General features: G+C 47.7%; 1 protein-coding gene across 1 annotated transcript in view; it reads left to right on the top strand.

The window, feature by feature from the left end:
- The first annotated feature begins 3,011 nt into the window (after window positions 1-3,011).
- Rph (Rabphilin) overlaps window positions 3,012-19,774 on the top strand; it is a 101,221-nt gene continuing 84,458 nt past the window's right edge. Inside the window, exon 1 of the mRNA XM_077654056.1 lies at window positions 3,012-3,284. The gene's annotated coding sequence lies outside the window, so the exon portion shown is untranslated. The remainder of the gene's footprint in view (window positions 3,285-19,774) is intronic.

The following is a 19,774-nucleotide window of genomic DNA, read 5'->3' on the forward strand; positions in this document are numbered from 1 at the left end:
AATGTCTGATCCATTGAGTCTTTTTCACCAAAAACTTCCCCATAGTATTTCTTGAAGAAATGTTCAGTTCTGATGCAAGTTTTTTGTACGTCTAAATGACTGCGGTACGGATGCGTACCACCGTTGAAGTCTTTTTACGAAGCCATCGGTACAAATGTACAGACCAAAAGCGACCTGCGACGTAAGCGAGATGCGGTGGCGCTGCTGTAGCCTGCCGAATCAACTGGGGGTGCAAAGAAGGGTTAGCTCCCATAGGAATACATGCAAACAAAAGTTTTCAAAGCACTTTTCTGATTTCCCAGTCGACCTACGATGGACCTACGATGTCGTGCCTTCGTGATGAATAACCAAGTACATCCTAGAACAGATTGTGAAAGTATGCATTGTCATCTCGAGGGCGGTGTACCTTTAAAACACCGCGACACATAAGCGTGGGAGTCATGCCCGGCTGGGGGTACGGGGCGGGAGCTCGGCCCACAGCAACATATTTAATCAAAACTCTCAGCAATATTTTTCTAGCTTTACGAAGTACTCATGGAGGCGGCTGTTTTGTTAACAGTTGGCATGTGCTTTGAAGAAGAGTGCGACTAAGTATGCCACGTAGTTCCGAAGCTATTGATTTGAAATGCCGCGACGAATGTGTGTTGCAAAGCCAGACATACCCCCTAAAGGCGCTCTTATACGCTGGGTGTGTTCCCGAATTGCGCAAGATTCTCGTGAAATCCGACATGCTGCCGCGTGCGCCAATTTTGATCACCAATACAGTCGTTACATTACGGTAGAAGTATACATTACGGTAGAAGTATACAATACGGTAGAAGTACCGATTACGGTTGAAGTATACATTAAGGTAGACATATGCATTACGGTAGAAGTACACATTACAGTAGAAGCACACATTACGGTAGAAGTACACATTACGGTAGAAGTATACATTACGGTAGAAGTACAGATTACGGTTGAAGTATACATTAAGGTAGAAATATGCATTACGGTAGAAGCACACATTACAGTAGAAGCACACATTACGGTAGAAGTACACATTACGGTAGAAGCACACGTTACGGTAGAAGTACCGATTACGGTTGAAGTATACAGTAAGGTAGACATATGCATTACGGTAGAAGTACACATTACAGTAGAAGCACACATTACGGTAGAAATACACATTATGGTAGAAGTATACATTAAGTTAGAAAGAAGGCAGGAAGACAGGATTCTTAGCAACACAAAATCAATCTCAAATCAAACATATCTCAAACAGTTTCTCCTTCGATCCTTGTTCATCTTGTTCTTTAGTTTCAAAGGTATATTAAGCATTAAAATGGTCTCTAAAGGCACATATTTCGCAGTACCGAGAACTTCACGCATTATTGCGCACTCAGCACTTCTAATAAGCTACAGTATTATCTGCTGCACTTTGAGATTAAGTATTTCCACGATGGTGAACTGAGCGAGTTCGTTCACGTTTTGATGCACCAACCAAGATACAAATGCCCGCCGGGTGGCGAAGGCTTTTAATTTCTCGAGACACAACAATGCTTCTCCTCTGACATGTATCCATCTGCAGCTCTGACTATCATAAAGGCAAGTGCGCTAGATAGGCGTACGAGTACTGCTTCAGCTACAAGCCTGCTCCACATCCATTTGACCGACCGATCCATTCCTCTTATCTTTCTCTTCCTTCATCCCCCTCCCCACAAGTAGGGTAACCAAATGGGATAACTCTCCGCCTTTCCTTTCTTCTCTCTCTCTCTCTCTCTCTCTCATACCAACAGGTATCCTCTAGTTCCGGAATTGCATCGCCCATAGTTTCGCGGATGAGAATTACAGCACATTTGCCGAACTGATGCATTCTGGCCTGGAAGCTCTACTTAAGTGCTTTCCATAATATCCGCTGAACTGAAAGTTACAGTGTGCTGAAATCATTCAACTGATTTTCTTTCTACATAATGGCTTTTTAGCGCGGATTTTCCAAAAGTTCGTTTGTCTGAAAATTTTGTTTAAGTGACGTTGGCTGAAGTCAAAATTTAAATTTGCGGTAGTTCAGAGAGTCGAAGTGAAGCCGCCCACTTTCACTAATATTATCACGGCAAAAAAAAAAAGAAATCATTTACTCGGCGCATGATTCATCATTTTGCTCAGAAAATTTGTCTATCTGAAACGCCTAACTGGTTTGACGTCCAGGAGAGATGGGTTCCAGCGTTGAGGCAGCTTTAAATATCACGTTGCCATTGAAGCTCGTTTGTGCGAAGGTTCAGTGTTCCATGTTCCAGTGTAGTGTTTCGTCTGTAACCTGTCTCACGTTCGTAGTAGGGTCTCTAAACTTCTTACCCTCGGCATTTACTTAAGATAAAAACAGAAAAAGAAAGAAAATGAAATATAAGCAACAGCTAATTCCCCAAAACACAGCAGCTTTGAGCACTTGCTTCGTCCTTCGAAGATGCGCTTAAGTGGACTTCGGTTTGTTCCTTTAATCTGATGATCTGATGCCCAGGTGACGACACCGTTAGCAGGATTACTCACTTTCCGCTGCAAGCGCCGTTCAAACCCATCCTGCCGTGGCACCGCGCTTGCAGCGCCCATCGACAGGAGATACAGGTGTCGCGGAAGAAAAGGAATGCCATTATAGATTCGATAGGAATACGTAACGAGGGTGAGGGAGCATTCCGGCGCTCTCCCTTTCAACCGCACTGAAAACACCAGGCGCCGCATCCTTTCCCATCAAGCCGAAAGGGAAAAATGGGAGCACGGGGTGACATAAAAGCACGGGCAGTAGGCGGGAGAGAGACTGGCTCTTTCCTTTCCCTCTCCTTCCGCCTATTAGGGCGTTACAATAACAGACCGCATAAACGCACAACGAAATCAATAGAACGTCACCGTTAGCGGGCATCGCGCGCCGGCGTTGCGGATGGGAGCCCGATGACGAGAGGGGAGATACGAGGGAGAAGGGACAGCAAGGCAGCCAGTGGCGGCGCGCGTCGGTGGCGGTGTGCGTGTGTTATGTGCGTGCCGCCGCTCGGCGGCGGGCGGCGCTCGCAACAGTTGCCGCCGCCGCTGCCGGTCGAAGAACTTCCGCGGCTGCTGCTGCTGTTCGACGCCGTGCGCGCGTTTTTTCTCGGCCGATTCGGCCGGCGATGGCTGCTGCTGTCGGTTTCTCAGCCTCCGCTGGCGGTGCGAGCGGCAGCTTCGGCGCACAATCGCGCACTGCGGCGCGCTGATATGGTTTCCCCGACGGCCCCCGAACGACCCAGCGGACGCCGAGAACGGCTCTCGACGCTAGAGTAAGTGGACGCGGCAAACATATGCTGCGCTGCCGGCGGGTGCCAGTGCATGTGTGCGCTGCGCGCGACGCGGTTTAGAGAACGACGTCGATGCGAGCGTGAAATCTGTGTCAGTAGACTCGGCTTTTCAATTGGAGCTGGCGTAGAAGCGTTGATCCTCAGGTATACGGCAGCGGTGGTCGCGACGATCAGGGCAACGTCTGGCTTTACTGGCGTCTCGTTAAAATCCAGCTGTTCCATGGAGTCACCTGGGCAGTTTCTGCATACTACATTTGATTTTGTCGTTGAGCGCGTACGGCCTGATCCATATCACGTGCGAAGCCGCCAAAGTTCGTGCGATGCATTGTGTTGGAAGAATTTGTGAGACATTGTTCTTATGCTCGTGAGGCATTTGCGTTTACTGCGTTTTCTTGTGTCACGGGCTGCTTGCTTGTGATGTAACATCCGGTTAATTGGGGTGTAGTTCTAGAATACTAGTATTCAAACTACTGTACACCGCATAAAGAGTACGGATTGCACAGAGAGAATAAATTGATTGCAGCCTACTTTCCGAGTAGTGTATCTGCTTTCTCCTTCACTTCTTCCCGTCAAATCGAAATAAAAATATAATGAGCAAAGAATGATAAGGCTGATCGTGGCCTGGAATAAAGCGGACATACGTCGGGTTTCCGTTACCGATATCGCAGTGTATGCGCTGTGACAACTGGAGGCATGCCACATTCCTTCGCTGCAAACCAAACTTCACATACGTGCAAGCAGGGGTTCAAAAGTGAGCGGGACACAGTTTTGGAAACGAAGCGAGCAGGGGCTGAAGCTTGCATTCTTTACCCGGCGTTTGATTGCCACATCTGTTCGATAAAATATGCAACCCCCAATTTCCAATACCGTGCGTGGACGCCAGTGTAGTTCGGTTGCGGCGGTATGTCTTACAGTAACACGAAATAATGCGCCGTGAAAAAGAAATCACTGTTGCAGGCAGCTGTTTTCTCGAAGAGTTCATTCCTCTCTGGCAATGCCCACACATCTGATATGTCACATATCCTGCGCAACAGAGTGGGAGGGCTATTTCGGTTCATGGCTCGTTCATTATTATCGCGCAGATTTTGTCAATAATGCTGCGATGATTTACATGTTAGTTAACATTGATTCGTTCAGGAGATGAAAGAAACTTGGGATTAAAGCTTTTGTATGAATGCTTTCCTGTGCGTCATCCCATACGAAGGTAGGAGGATCGATTCTAACCCACATATCCCGATCCCGCATTGCTTGCCTCCAGGATTGAGGCCTGCCTGCGTTAAGCTAGCTATTTCCCTGTGCGAATGATTACCCACGCCTTTGCTAGTAGTAATAACAATAATAATTGGTTTTTGGGGAAAGGAAATGGCGCAGTACCTGTCTCATATATCGTTGGACACCTGAAACTCGCCGTAAGGGAAGGGATAAAGGAGGGGGTGAAAGAAGAAAGGAAGAGAGAGGTGCCGTAGTGAAGGGCTCCGGAATAATTTCGACCTAGCGTCACGAACGCATTTCACGACGCCGCCGTAACATAACCTCTGTTCCACATTTATCTCGCATTCGGCTCCGAGCTATGATCATTAGCGCGGTCGCCATAAATCCTCGAACTGCCATATAGCGCTCCACGCTTTTTGTAAACTCACGAGATCAGAGGCTATTTTTAGAATCCTCGAACAGCTGTCCCGGAACAACGCGACACGTACTAAGCGCCTCTCGGAGGACGCTCAAATAAATTATCCGGGGGCGGATGAATGTTTGATGCTTGAAATAGTTCGCGCGGCTAGCTTTTCGCACTTCCCTTGTTTTATTTTCTTCTTTCCTCGTCTCTGCCATTTTCAAATTTCTGAGAGCCGACGGAGCAGTGCAACGCGCAGCTGTCACTTGACATACTGAGGAACTCGGTCGGCGGAATGCGCTTGCTTGAAAAAGTGCCAACCGCGAAGGAGGGCGTATATAAGCATAGACCTCGCTTTTGCAAATGTTCGCGTTGTGGCCTTCGACACGATTTCTGCGGTAAGTGCATTTAAAACATTTCAGCGGGAGAGAGCGCGCGCGACGTGTCATTTGACATGTCTCCGTCCGTAAGGACGCTCGATTAACGGCGCTCCGTATACTACTAAGTGCTCAGAGTCCGCATGCACTACTCGTGTGACCTTATAACCGACAGGTGGCTCGACCCGACAAGAATTGATTACGGTCGTACTCTCTTTCTCTCCCTGTGGAGGACGGAGGGTGACGAGACAGAAATGGTAAGAGCGAAGCAGCTGTTGTGTGAGCTCTATGCGGGGCTTTTCGTCATTATTGTTGTCTTTCTTTTTGGTTGTTTTTCTGACGCGTGACAGACGCGCAGCCGCGAGTGCCGCGCACAGGCTCCGGTTCACTCGCCCGTTGATATTGAGAGAGTAGGTCTGGAGCTTTTGCTTTAGCGGCGGATTCTACGGGTTGTTGACGATGACGTCATCGTGTAATGCACCTGATGTACAAGTTTGACGTGCCGTCACTTGTGTACACGGAGCACACGGTATTATCTCGACTGCGTCTGCCTTTAGGAGGTGATACTTTCGTGAAGGGGACGGCTACGCAAAACGCCGTCGTGACGTCAGCAGTTCCAGAGTTATCAGCTGGACGGCGTAGTCTTACCTTTGTGGCTTTCGCAAAACCAGCAAGTGCTCACCTGGTTGAGCTGTCCAGGACTCAGAAGCCGCAGCAGAAGATTTCGTATTTATTTTGAACTGTCAGTAAATGTTTCTAACACTCGAACAGAAAAAAAAAACGACACAAGCGGAGAAGAAATCGCGCGGTCGCAAAGCTGCTACGCTAGCGAGTCGGAATGTCTCTTTCTGCGATCTTTCGGTTTGTTCGCGCGTCCTTTGCGAGCATTCGCTCAGACGTTGCTAAACTGTGACGCGCGAAATTACGTGCGTCACGCGCCTCAATTATTTTGCGCAGGAATTCGGCACGCGGCTGAAATGTCTCAATTAGTTCCATGAACGCCGGTCCATGACATATCTTCGCACTTTGCCCTATTCGAGTTGCTCTAATCGTTTCTCTCTTTACAGCACTCTCTGTATAAGCATCTATATTCTTCGGCATTCAAAGCCTGTTTCGTATGCAGCTCCTGAAGTTGCTGAAGTTGAAGTTTATTTCTCGCTCTTAGTGGTACAGGTATGACTGGGAGAGAGATGACGCAGTGAAAAAAGCAGCTTGAGAGGCACCCTACGCCCACATTTCCGAGGCAGCGTTTTGCCTCAGTTTTTCACAAGACAGCTAAAGGTGAGGCAGTAGAAACAAAAAAAAAACAAAGTATCAACATAAATTAAAAACAACATTTCAACAATTAGCATCACAATCACAATTTAGCATACGCAGCTCCTCCTGATTAATTTCGACCGTGTCCGGGGCTGCTTAATTCACGCAGCAATCCCACTGCACGGACGTTTTTGCATTTCGTCTCCATCTAAATGCGGGCCACCGTGGCTGGGAATTGCACCCGCGACCTCGATACCAGCAGCAGACTGCAAGAGAGTCGGCCAGTCATTCTTTTTTTTCTATACTCTTTCGCCGTTATTTTGAAGGCAAGGATAGACGGAGTGCTGGTAGTATAACACAAGAGAGGCTTTACTGTATCTTACAGAAGCAGGCCACGGAACCAGATGCGGGCTAGGGTTTAGCCAGCTAACTCGTTTCGAGTTTAGTGCTCAATGCGGGCTTTAAACCGAGCTTTACCTACGCATAGTAACTGCCTTAGAGAGAAGGCCAGCAGGAGCCTCAAGAAAATTCATCTAGACAAAAGCTCCTTCCGAAGGGTCGGCTAAGAGCGCAGACGAGGGACGCTAAAGCGAAACGACGTCGTAAAATGCTTTATGCAACAGACTCTCCTATTATGTATTACGCGTGCGAGGCTTACTTATTTCTCCTGACTTCTTCCGTTAATTTCTTTTCCCTTCGTCCATTCTTATTTCTTCGTACAGCCGCTTCGTCGTCTGCACAAAACGACTCGGTTGTCGTCTGCATAAACGACTCTCTTCTTTCCTGTCGTCTGTCAGCACAAAGTGGACAAGGCGAGCGCGGTGGGGGCAGTGGGAATTGGGGACGCAACGGGCGCCCCCTAACGACTTCCGCGCGCAAAATGGCGCTCCCTCGGAAGAAGCAAACAGGTCCCCTGCGCCCGCGCGCCTCCACACATGTTCGCTGGCTGGACCGCCGATATATATAAGGCGGGCGAAAAATCGATACGGAGTCACCCCGAAATAGATTTCTATCGTCCCCGGGAACACCCGCTTCCATTCACCCATGAAGGGAGAAAGGGGGTTGAAAGGGTGGAAACGGGCGGACGTGTGCAAGCAGTCGCTTTCAATTAGGGACCTGCGAATAGATGGTATCAAGCGCGAAGACCACTTGGCGGCAGAGCTGCATATGTTGTGGTCTGTGCTGCGCAGTTTGATTTCGGTGTCGATCTAGTTGCGCGAAGAAAGATGAAAGCGAATTATGCATGTTGACGCTGAATCTAATTTTGTTCCAGTGAGCGAGCCCAGTTTCTTATCCCGCATAAGCCCACACCGCATGTTCTGTTTTGATTCATAACTTAGTCGCGAGCACCGCCGCGAAAATTGCAGCAGATGGTATTGACGTCGCCGTTAGGATCACGTCGCTATTATTATTTTTTTTTGCTTTCGCTTGCTTTTGACGCTGTGTCAGGACATCAACATGCTCAAATAATGACGTCGCAGGCGTTGAGCTCCTTTCCGGGTGCCTTAAGAATTTCGCTTCGTGTTTACCAAGCACGAAGAGTGGCGTAATAAAGATGGATGGGATAACTATATTAATGAATAAGCTGTAAACAAGCTGTTGTTTGTTTGTTAGAAGGGCGTCCGGCGGCAAGAAGCCATGTTACGCAGAATTCTGGGCTCGTTAAAGTTCTCAGCTCGTGTCTGCAGCGGCTTCGTACGGCAGTTTTATGACCTTCATAGGTGAGACGGAATCCAGTAGGAAACGGATTACTAAAGTGCTAGTCCAGTGGCTGTACGTGTATCCAGTAGCCGTATACCACACTTCACAGCGCACTCACTCACCCCACATACTCAGTCTCATTTATTCACTCACTCTGTCACTCGGTTATCTTTGTTCCACTCACTTCATTTAGTCTTATTCACTCACTCACTCTGTCACTCCGTCCTCTCTGCTCCACTCATGTCACTATCTCGCTCACTCCACTTACCCAGTCTCACTCACTCACTCTGTCACTCCGTCCTCTCTGCTCCTTTCACTCACCATCTCGCTCACTCACTCACTCGCCCACTCACTCACTCACTCGCTCACTCACTCGCCCACTCACTCACTCGCTCGCTCGCTCACTCACTCACTCACTCACTCACTCACTCACTCATTCACTCACTCACTCACTCACTCACTCACTCACTCACTCACTCACTCACTCACTCACTCACTCACTCACTCACTCACTCACTCACTCACTCACTCACGTATTCCGCTCACTCAGATACACCGCCACTGAACTGATACGTGGCATCTCACGGAAGATGAAGCTGCAACAACAAAAGTGCACAGGCAATCATACGATGTGATGCGACAAATCTGCGATAGCAATATTGGTTTTGCATTTCGCTGCTGCAGCGGTCGCCTTCCCGTTGTGTCTCTGCATTCGATTTCGCCGCCGCTTTTCCGTTCCGCTGCTGCGCGGTCTTCCCGAGGGTGAAGGTGGGTGCAGGGTGGATGTGGAGACTCGTAGGTGGAGGAATGTATTTTCACCGGATGGATGCTCCGCAGGAGACACCTTAGGTGCCCGGAACGCGCGAGTATGCCAGTGACTGAGTGCATTAGCGACCACCGCGCAATTCACTGTTTCTGCATGTGGTCTGCACTCTAAACAGAAAGGAGTAATCTGTCCTCTTATGCACTCCCTTCTGTAAAAGAGAGGAGCGCTTAATCCCTTTTTACTCCCACATAGGCGTATTCGTGTTTAGTGTGTACATCTAAGAAATGTGTGCGCGAAAAGACTAATTATGATTGCGCAAATGCTGACTATTGGAAATTTGCAGAGGTGCACAAACAAGAAATTTAGAAAGCAAAATATACTTTATATAAAGTTTATGTGGCCAAATTTTTACGAACGAACGCCTCCGAAATTTGGAGGAATATTTCTCCTGCGCCTTTGAATAAACTCCCTAACTACGAACAGCGCCAAGGTGGTGGTGGAAACTTTATTACACACAGGGGACTTTAGGACACGCAGGTCCTTGGGCCCCCACACGGCCCCACTGCACTCAAACGTTAATGTCCCCGGAGGCTCATGACGCTGGCAGCCCGGCCTGTGGCGATGGCTTGCTTGGCCGGGTCCTCGGAGCGCAGTAGCGTCTCCCAAGCCTCCCAAGCGGTAAGCTGCTCCAGGCCCCACGTGGGAGGATCCGCCAGGCAGAGGAAAATGATATGATCGAGAGTGGCTTTGGTGTGGTGGCAGAGGATACAGGAAGGGTTTGTGTTGACGTGGTGATAGCGCGAGCGTATGTAAGGGGAGGGTAAGGTGCGTGTTTGGAGCCGCTTGCAAAGTGTCTGGTGATAATTGTCGAGGGAGGGATGGGGTGGGGGGTAGAGCCGACGCTCGGCTTTGCAGGCCTGCGTCAGTTCACTGAATGAATGCATGCGCTCCAGTGAGAACCCCAGATCGGAGGCCGCCGGTGCCCGGTTGAGAGAACCTCGGGCTAAAGCGTTGGCAGCCTCGTTTCTGGGATCCCAAGAGTGGGCAGGCACCCATATAAGCTCCATGTGGCGGGGCGGGTGTGCGGAGAGGGAGTTCAATATGCGAAATGCGGGGACGTGAACTCTTCCGCGGGCGAAATTTAGTATGGCAGTTTTAGAGTCCGATAGTATATACCGGGCCTCCGTGCGCGTGATGGCTAGGACAATAGAGGCCTCTTGAGTCTCCTCCGAAGTGGCAGTGAGGGATATGCGAAGGGTGGCAATCGGTTGTAGGGAGGGATCCGTGATGGCTACAACCGCGTCCTCGCCTGTGCATGCGGCATCCACCCACACGGCGTCCGGTTCCATGCCATAGTGTTTGCGGAGCGCCCTTGCGCGAGCTCTGCGGCGGGGTTCGTGGTAGGTGGGGAGCATGTTTTTAGGGAGAGGTTTAATAAGTAGTTCGCGGTGAATGTGGTGGGGGACCTACACCTCGGGAGGAAGCACTCTGTGCCCAATGCAGAAACCACGTGACCTTGCCTTGCACGAGGCCTCCGCCACGATGGAGGCAACACGACATGCATCGTTGCGAGAGAAAGTGCCCCCAGGACATGGTAACGAATTTGCTCGGAACGAACTAGTGGGCTAGTTGGCGACTTCAGTTACGAGTCTGGTATTCCCCTTTGATTCTGAGAAATTTTCATGCGAATTCATTGGATACTTCTGTAGCGTTTATCTGGATGCCACTTGTTCTCTGAGATTAACTCCTTGTACCACAGCTGCTATGCCTCGTGTTTTCATAAACGCTGGCGGCGTTCGCAAAGCGATTGAATTGCTGCCATTGTTCTGCAGCCTTCGACCTGAGGTTATCACTACAGAGCTACTGAAAATCACGAAACACATTTCAGCACAAATTCTTGCTCACATTTTTCAACGATCACTGATGACTGGGGTTGTGCCAGATGAGTGTAAGCTTGTCAGCGTGATTCATATACATAAAGTAATGAGATTGATAAAACTAATTATAGACCATATATCTAACGCCTAATACAAGTTACGTGAGCATATCCTAACTTCTCAAATCATTAGCTTTCTCTTTAACGAAAACATACTTTTTGCTAATCAGAGCGGTCGGTCATGTGAAACTCAGCTCTCTGAATTAACCGCAGATATCCTCCAAAGTGTGCATAATTAAGAACAGATTGACGCCATATTTATTGACTTTGAGAAAGCCTTTAACCGTGCTGCACACAAACGCCTAATTCTTGAAATGAAGCAAAATAACACTACAGCAGTGTAGTGTAGTGTAGTGTAGTAACACTACAGCGTCATTTATTACTGTTAACTAGCGTTAGGGATTGTTCGCAGCTTGAGAAGGACCTACAGAGTCTAACTAAATTCTGACTGGGAGATGACTATAAACGTTGAAAAATCAAAGCTTGTGCGTTTCACAACACGTAACCGAGAGTTGCATTACACCTATGTGAGCAGTAATGTAACCATTGTGAGCTCACACAGTCACAAGTACCTAGGAGTGTACCTCACAGCTAACTTGTCTTGAAACGCGCACGATGATAACATAATAGACAATACTTACAAAACTCCGGGTTTCATGCGACGGCCATTGAGTCATGGTAACAAATAAACTAAACTGCTTGTTTATGGCACTATTATGCGCCCGAAACTCGAATATGCTACGCTTATCTGGAACCCTCGTCAATTATATCAAATTTCAAAACTAGAAACTTTGCAAAAAAAAAAAGCTGCATGCTTTACTGCACGTAACTTTTCCTTGTATTCCGGCATTTAAATGATTAAGGGCGACTTAAATCACGAGCTGTTGGAAAGTAGGCGCAAAGTTCATCGTCTAACCTTCTTTTACTGACTTTACTATAACCCTTCTGACTAACTGCCCAGAAAAGTAAACCTGCCACTCATATCTTTCCTCGCCTCGACTATGATCATAAAGCATATCTTGCATTTGCAAGAACAAATTTATTACGATTTTCATGTCTTCATCTGGCGACTTAGTCAACGGAATGACATTAATAAAAACGTTCTTTGCATCGCGAACAACAACAAATTTGAACCCGCTCAGTGGTTAGCGAGGGGTACTAACCTGAATGAAAGAAGTTCCCTCCCTCACTTTATTTTTCTGTTTTTTTTAAATAATTTTTTACTATTCTTACTTGTACTTAAATACCTGAGCTACTGTTTCAGCAGACAAGTGTATGAAAAGAGGTGCTCATTATGACATACATGACGGAAGCCAACAGTCACCCAAACCAAGCAGCATTTAGGATGCATTTTTTAATTTGTGGTTTCCATCAATGGGAGTTTAATAAAATCAGAAGAAAAAACAACCAATGCGGCCGGTCTTATCCGAATCCACGGCCTCCGAATTTCGCGTCCGGTGCTCTACCAACTAAGCTACGGCTACGGCGGTCCAATCTTCTGCTTTCGAGGTTATTTATTTGTAGTGCAAACCAACCTTTACGGTGTTCACCAGCGCCACATTTGTCCATAGCGGCGGACGTAGTACGTCCTGTATTATTAACCTGATTTTATTAATCTTCCATAGATGAAAACCTCAAATTAAAAAAGAGACATCCCCTGCGCTCCTTGGTTTCGGTGACTTTTGGCTTCCGTCAGCTATTATTTGTATGCTTATCTTCACCCTGGTGCATGCGTATATAATATATATGATAATTGTGTTTGTCGCGCTTACAGTATTTTTTTTTCTTCCCTGTTGCTAAAAAAAAAAAACTCCTACCTTCTTGTTTGGTTTTGAAACAGCTGGTATTGTTAACTTGCGATGACACGATGTAATGATTTGACGATGTTTCGATTTTGCCTCCGCCCCTATGTAACGCCCTACCGGGCCTTTAGGTTAATAAAATGCAAAAAAAAACCCCGCTCTGATCCGCTAAGGGTGCGGGGGGTAAAGGCGTCACAAAAACCACGGCTATTTCGCCGAAAGAGGACAACACTACCAACGCAGTAAAAAAAGTTAATGACCCGACAAAATTATAGCGCAGAACAGCACCGCACAATTAAGCCGCAACCCAGCACAGCACAAGCAACAAAACAAAACAAGAAAGTACCACAGTCCTTACTACACGAAGAACAGCAACAAAACAACAATTTAGTGTTTATGTGTTTGGGTCTCAGTTACAAGTTTCCAGTTGCGCTGCGAACATATCAGCGTGACCCGGGGTCGACAAGTAAGTTTGCGACAGTGTATTGGCTTTCCTGCGCCGTGTCTGCGTCGACACCCGAGTGCCTTTTCTTCTTCTTCGATCTGCGCTTGCTTTACCTCGAATGACCGAGTCCAGTTTCCGTTGTTTCTGCTCGCAAGTAATGCTGAGCCTGTGTTCTTCGTATCGGTGTTACGTTGTTTCCTATACTTTCTCGTTTAACGGGCACTAAAACCCTTACTCTACGGTCAATTTTTTTTTCTTCGTTTTCCGTTCCTTTTCATCTATACCGATTACCGGAGGGATCATGTTGCCACCGTGAACACACTGTTGTTTTTCTTCTGACAACCTGCTTTTCCCGGTTTAAATTGTTGCCGATGAGCTAAAAAAAAAAAAGCTGCGGTGAGGCGGGACCAGTCGTGCTTTTTTAATTTTTTTTTTTGTACCGCTTGTAACTTGAGATGCTCCGTTCAGATTTGCAGACTTGCAGGCTTTATGTTTTATTTAGGTAAATTAAGGATATAAAATTTGTCACGGCAGGAGGCCCGGCAAAGTTCATGGAACTCGGAAGATTCTAGTTAGTAATAGAGTTGGCGGAAGCTGGTGGCTGCAAATTTAATTGAAGTTAGTGGATTCTTAGTTGAAATTCCTGTTAGCACTCGCTCATAGAAAAAAAAAACCCCGGTCAGTGAGTGGCGGACAGAGAAGTTACATAAGAGCATTGTTGCTGTGCGCTCGTAATCAGTACACCAGGATAAATATTTTGGAAACAAATTAAACTGTGTTAAAATTTGCAGCCCCGAACTTTGACAATGCAGAATAAGCGACCCCGCCGGCACTTTCTGAACATCATAAATAAGCTCGCCGGGTCGTTAGATCCTGTTGCCATGGGCGTCTTAGATAAATATTCACTTCCACACGCTGCCGAGAGCTTTATAATCGTTCTGGAAACTTGGCTTGTTCTTTCCGTCGACTTTTTAAATTTCGCGCCCTTTCGTATCGCGCCCTAACCAGTGTATTTTTCGAAACTGCTCTTGGTCAGATATCTCCATGCGTCACGTTAACGTCGCGCAGTGACTGCAGAGAAACAGAACCAATGATAACGAGCAGACGAACTCCAGCCGTGCAGCGTCGGCAGCCCTGTCAATCACAAGCGACTGTGATTGGATGCAGCGGCGCCGCTGGATAAATAAAAGACGCGAAAAGAGAAAACATAATTACGTCAGCGACGACGTTCCAGTGGAGGTTGGTGGGAGGGAGAGGGGGTGGCTTTGAGTGTGCTAAGAATCACGGGAGGAGAAGCAGACTTTCGAATATAGCGAACAGTAAATTTCGATTTCCGATAACTCCGCTTTTACAAAACGCATTCTAAACGTTCGTGGTGAAGCGTTATTCAGAAATTCTGCACGAATTGATTGTTTTTTTCAACGGAAAGTTGTTTATGAATGCAGTTTTTTTGCATATCGTAAAAGTGCATCGTAACAATCATTATATCAACAAATTCGTACTTGGGAAGGTTACAGTTTTATGCTATTTATTATCAAAAACGCATCTCATTTGTTTTTTTATGACAGTCTTAACTACTAGATGCACGCGCAAGACAAACTTTAAAAGAAAGATTTTCCTACGCATCGGAAGAGTAGACCATTTCCATCAATATGTTCATAGCAAGATCTTGCAATATCCCACAGTCGCCTCTCAAATTAAAGTCTTGTTTGAGAACTCTGGATATGAAAATCCAAGCGGCAGTGTTCATCAATATCGAATGCATGCCGCGCTTCAAAAAAAAAATAAATAAAACGCTTCAAGGCAGTACCAGGAATTTAGACGATCATAAATGAAAAAAAATCTTAACATTACTTGCGAAAAAAAATCCGGGAGGGTGAGTTGTTTCAATGATTAATAATAATAATTGGTTTTTTGGGGAAAGGAAATGGCGCATTATCTGTCTCATTTAAATCTTTGAATGAGACAGATACTGCGCCATTTCAAATAATGAATGCTTGTCGCGTCGGTCAAAGCGACGATGCTGAGAGCGAGGCAATTTGGTGGCCGTCTAATTGGCGTTGACTTCATGGAGCAGAGGAGAATCAGCTCCACTCTTATTATGGTCGGAAAATCTGGCGGGACTGCGTCTTCAGAGGCAAGATGAAAGAGTGCCGATAACTGAGGGGGCATTCATTATTATACCGGACCTGAAAAAGGGCGAAAACCTGCAAAAAAAAAAAGTTTTTTGGAACGTTTTGAATCCTTTCATGAGGCTGGCTCATTAACGACGCTTTGTTTTGTTGGCTGGTGTGCCGCTTTCTATTGCTGCTTAGCCGGCGTTTGTGTGTGTGTGTGTGTGTGTGTGTGTGTGTGTGTGCGTGTGTGCGTGTGTGTGTGTGTGTGTGTGTGTGTGTGTGTGTGTGTGTGTGTGTGTGTGTGTGTGTGTGTGTGTGTGTGTGTGTGTGTGTGTGTGTGTGTGTGTGTGTACCCTGTCGAGATTTGTTTCGTGTTGCTGCTTCGCGAGATGCTCGGTCTGAGCGAACTCGTGATGTTGCTGCTGCAGATACGCCGATTCGTGACCACGTGGCGGGTGGAAGGAAATGCGAGAGCGCGGCGGCTGATTGCGGCCGTTGCCGGAAGAACTGCCTGCGATTTGTGACCGCAATATTTATGTTTCCTGCTGACTCTGCCCTTAACGAGAGCCCGGAGCGAACCGCCACATCTGCGAACTTTTCAACTGGTAATTTGTAATGTCAGCCGCCCGTCGTAGGCATCTTTCTTTTTGCAGGAACGCGATGACGACACGAAACAGAGACAGCGACAGGGAAATTAAAGGGAGGGAGAAATCAAAGATCGTGCGTTCGGCGGCCGAAATTATTCCGGCGACAACGACGACGCATCTCTCTTTGTTGTTGTTGTTTTGTGAGAACAACAACAACAACAACAACAACAACAACAACAACAACAACAACAACAACAACAACAACAACAACAACAACAACAACAACAACAACAACAACAACAACAACAATGTTTGCGGCTGCCGTGTTACTCAGCGCATATAGTAATACTTCCTATGGACGCCTATGAGAGCTCGTATGTTTGGGGCGCCAGAGAGATGCTTAGGAGTGTTGACGCGACTCTTTAGCAGCACCTTCGTCGCGTATATGTATGGGTGTATATATGTGCGTAGAGCAAGACGAATGCACCAGAATCCGGCGTGCTGAATGGTGCAAGAAGTCAGAGGTTAGTTGAATGTCGCGCCGTTGGCGGCGTTCAGATGAACTGCTGGGCGCCGCTATATACATCGTTGCGGTGGAGAAAACTAGATGCAGGTCGCCACCAAAAGGTGGCCACTTAACAGATAGAAGGCGGCGCCATCTGCTAACCTCCAAAAACTGGTCGCCAACAAAATCCGGCCCCGCCGCGGTGGCTCAGTGGTTAGGGCGCTCGACTACTGATCCGGAGTTCCCGGGTTCGAACCCGACCGCGGCGGCTGCGTTTTTATGGAGGAAAAACGCTAAGGCGCCCGTGTGCTGTGCGATGTCAGTGCACGTTTAAAGATTCCCAGGATGTCGAAATTATTCCGGAGCCCTCCACTACGGCACCTCTTCTTCCTTTCTTCTTTCACTCCCTCCTTTATCCCTTCCCTTACGGCGCGGTTCAGGTGTCCAACGATATATGAGACAGATACTGCGCCATTTCCTTTCCCCAAAAAACCAATTATTAATATTAGCTCGGGAAAGCGTTTGCGGGCGCTTCTTAGTAGCGAGCGTTGCTCGTACAGGTTGCGGTATTCCACGTACAGTACATACGCTATGGCTTTACATTGCATTAGAGGTTTTTAAAGAAAAGAAATGGCCACTATCTGTCTCGCATCTCGGTGGACACCTCAACCGCGCCGTGAGGGAAGGGAGGAAAGTGGGAGTGAAAGAAGTTCAGCAGTTTGGCTTTGTGGGCTTGTTGGTTCATAGTCTTGAAAAACACTGTAGCACAGCAGAAGACAAAAACGCACAAAAAACAGAAACGAACACCACGGGCGACCCGCCGCGGTGGCTCAGTGGTTAGGGCGCTCGGCTACTGATCCGGAGTTCCCGGGTTCGAACCCGACCGCGGCGGCTGCGTTTTTATGGAGGCAAAACGCTAAGGCGCCCGTGTGCTGTGCGATGTCAATGCGCACGTTAAAGATCCCCAGGTGGTCGAAATTATTCCGGAGGCCTCCACTACGGTACCTCTTCCTTTCTTCTTTCACTCCCTCCCTCCTTTATCCCTTCCCTTACGGCGCGGTTCAGGTGTCCAACGATATACGGGACAGATACTGCGCTATTTCCTTCCCCAAAAACCAATTATATTGTTATCACAACGGGCGCTATGGTTTTCGTTTTTGTTTTCTGTGTGTTTTGGTCTTCTGCTGCGCTACAGTGTTTAAATTTTAAAGAGTGAAAGAAGAGAGAAACAGTTGCCGCAGTGGAGGTCTCCGGTATAATTTCGACCACCTGGGGACCTTTAACGTGCGCTGACATCGCACAGCACACGGGCTGCGTTTTTGCGTTTCGCCTCCATCGAAACACGGCCGCCGCGGTCAGGTTCGAACCCGGGGTACTCCGGCTCAGCAGTCTAGCGCTCTAACCACTGAGCCACCGCGGCGGGTAAAATATTGCTTCTTTGTTTAGAGCGGAGGATGCATTTTTTCCCGCTCATCGCGGCATGAATCTCGCTTAGTTACGGTCACCAGACCCTAGGGGCGCGCCGGTCGAATTCCCCGGCTATCCAACTGTAGACTCCCAATCGACGCATTTTCGTCTGCAACTGGCGGCGAGCGATACTTGCTCGTTTGTTCGCCGTGTTTTGCGTTTGCGTGACCAATTTGTCACCCGGCTCCTGGTGTACAATGGTGTCATAATTTACGGGCTAAAACTTCTGCTTTCGTCCCCACTTTAAGTTGGGCTTGCATTTGTTTCGTATTTTTTACCTTTCCGTATCGTATATAGTTATTTTTCCCACGTCTGCAATAGCTGTAGCAGTGGTTGCAGAAAAAGCAAACAAGCAAGCAAGCAAACAAACAAACAAGCAAGCAAGCAAGCAAACAAACAAACAAACAAACAAACAAACATTTAGACTAACGACATAAACAAACAGGCATTAAGGCCAGCCGAGGGGGAAACTTACACGAGAGTGCCGCGGGCAGCGGGAAGGAGAAAAGGTACGAAGCGACGGAAATGCCGAGGAGTGCGTGACGTCACTGCTGCTTTCACGCGCCAAGGCAATACATTTCCGGACACTTGAGTAGGTGGCGCTCGTGCATAATCCCACGCGAGAGCGTGGACCGCTCCCGACGGAAGAGCACTCAAGCCTCGGCGTACGACTGCGCCCTAGCGGAAAGGAAACGGAAGCCGAGAGGGAAAAAGGAAACACTGCTCACGCCACACTAACGGAAGCGTTAGTGGGAAGTTCCTTATATGCTGGCCTGGCCTCGCGCGCCCATAAACATGTCACATGTCTTTGGCGCCGTGCAAACACTGGCTGACTCCCGTGCGCCCTCTTTCTGTGTGCTCGTTAAGGAAACGTCGTTTGCAGTTCAAGGGGTCGGTGCGAAATAGAAGACGCATGCAGGTACAGCGAGGCTCTATGTATAAGCTTGGTCGGTGTGGAGGCGACTGCATTTGCGACCGCTCATTGCTGCTTTGGCTCACATACTTGACTAAATATTAATTTAAGGATATGTCTTTCTTGTTTCTTTGTTCACTAAGGTGGCAGACTGGGCATGTTGGTGATTGCGCTGTACATTTCCATTTTGTTTCTTTGTGTCCCTCTTTTTTTCTGTCCTTTACTTCACTGTTGCATTCTTTGTTTTCTTTCCATTCCTACATTCTTTCCTTTCCGTGTTCCTTCTCCTTTTTATTTTGTTGTCTTTCAATTTTCTTTTCTCCCTGTCTCTCTATCAGTACTTTCTTTTTTCATCTCCTTCTTTCTTTTTCTTCATTTCATCCTTTCTTTCCTTTCTTCCCCCCCCCCCCCCCCCCCCCCTTCTTTCCCTGGCTCTTTTGGGACGCCTCGGAATATTCCGGCGCGGCTTGTGCGATAACCTTGGTTCTTTTGCAGGCGCCGTTAGGCGCCACACTATACCTAACCGTGCTTAGCGTTTGCGCTCCCCCAAGGTTTTCCCGCCATTTTCATGCCCGCCACTTTACGTCCGGCACTGTGTCCAAATACTGGCCCGGCGCCCTTCAGCTCTGTGCACCGGATCTGCAGTTTCGTCTGGTTATAGCCGTAACTTGCCTGTCTGCCTCGTTTTTATTTTCCTCTGGGGGAGGAGGAAATGATATGAGCGAGACGGCGTGGCCTTACATATATGGTTCACGGACGGCTTCCTTAACTTCCGCACTAATACTGTTCCCGTTGGGAGACCATAATAGTTAGGACTGGTGCGTGGTGTTTGCCGTTGCCCTGTTCGCAAAATAAAGAAAAAGAAATGCAACATTCGAGCGGTTCTCCGACTGAGTGAAGTGATGTGGTTCGCTCTAAAAACTCGCAAGAGGAAACTAGTGGTGAATGCGCGGGCTGTTTCAGAGAATGTTAACCTGAATTTTTAAA

The sequence above is a fragment of the Amblyomma americanum genome, chromosome 2 (assembly GCF_052857255.1).
Source record: "Amblyomma americanum isolate KBUSLIRL-KWMA chromosome 2, ASM5285725v1, whole genome shotgun sequence".
Lineage (NCBI taxonomy): Eukaryota > Metazoa > Arthropoda > Arachnida > Ixodida > Ixodidae > Amblyomma > Amblyomma americanum.